Source organism: Octopus bimaculoides, chromosome 26, assembly GCF_001194135.2.
Source record: "Octopus bimaculoides isolate UCB-OBI-ISO-001 chromosome 26, ASM119413v2, whole genome shotgun sequence".
Classification (NCBI taxonomy): Eukaryota; Metazoa; Mollusca; class Cephalopoda; order Octopoda; family Octopodidae; genus Octopus; species Octopus bimaculoides.
In genome coordinates, this window is record NC_069006.1 from 18165752 (window position 1) to 18166830 (window position 1079).

The window sequence follows — 1079 nt, forward strand, 5'->3', positions numbered from 1 at the left end:
GAGAGGAGGTGAAACAATGTGATTACATTGAAATTTACTGGAAAAACGGAAACAGTACAAACGGAGGGGCACAACTTGTCAACTGGGCGCCACTACACTTTTGGTGCCTGTCATATATATATATATTTATATATATATATATAATTAGTTCTAGAATATTCTCAGTGATTTAATGCCTCTATAAGATGAATTAAGATGTGCTTTTGAGCGCGATGTGTGTGTGTATGTGTGTGTGCGTGCGTGCGTGCGTGCGTATGTGTGTGCGCGCATGTAGTGGAAGAGAATGTAAAGAACAAAAATAGCTTAAAACAAAACACAAAAGTATTATAAAAAAAGAAACAAACAGAAACAAAAGATCTCATCATTACTAGAAAGTAGATGCAGAGTGCGCGCGCATCTGTGTGTGTGTGTGTGTGCGTGCGTGCGTGTATGTATGCATGTGTGAGTGTAAAGCAAACATGTAGAAAGGATGACAACCCGTAGAGTTAACGACATACCGGAAGTGGTTATATCGATTTGGAAACAAACAGCAACCTCTTGTGTTGATTACCATTTCGTCGAAACACAACCGGAAGTGAGAAGGCAGAAACTAATTAGTCCCCCAGGGTGTCTTTGCTACATTAGCCGGAAATTTCATCACGGGATAATACATTGCTAGCACACCGCTCTACGGTTTTGCTTGTCATCATATCAGCTTTACATATATATATATATATTTTTTTTACTTCTGTTTAGCTTGTATTTATTTTGTTTTATTTTACTTGTTTTCTCGAAAGAGAAAGTTCTTGTCCTGAGGGCAGTGTCCGAACCATTATTAAATTTGTTATCACCCCAACAACGGCTGCTTGTTTCGGGTTATGTTTTTTTAATTTTTTTAAATTTCTTATTTTGTAAACCATCGTAGAATCCTAGTTGGTTACAAAGGAACAGCATTTCGCAAAACGAAGACATGTTGTCTTGTAGAAGGGGTCTATTAGCAAACTAACCCATCCCCTCGAAATTCGTGCCCATCTGCTTAAATTAAAAGCAACAACAACAATAATTATAATAATCCTTTCAACTATAGGCACAAGGCCTGG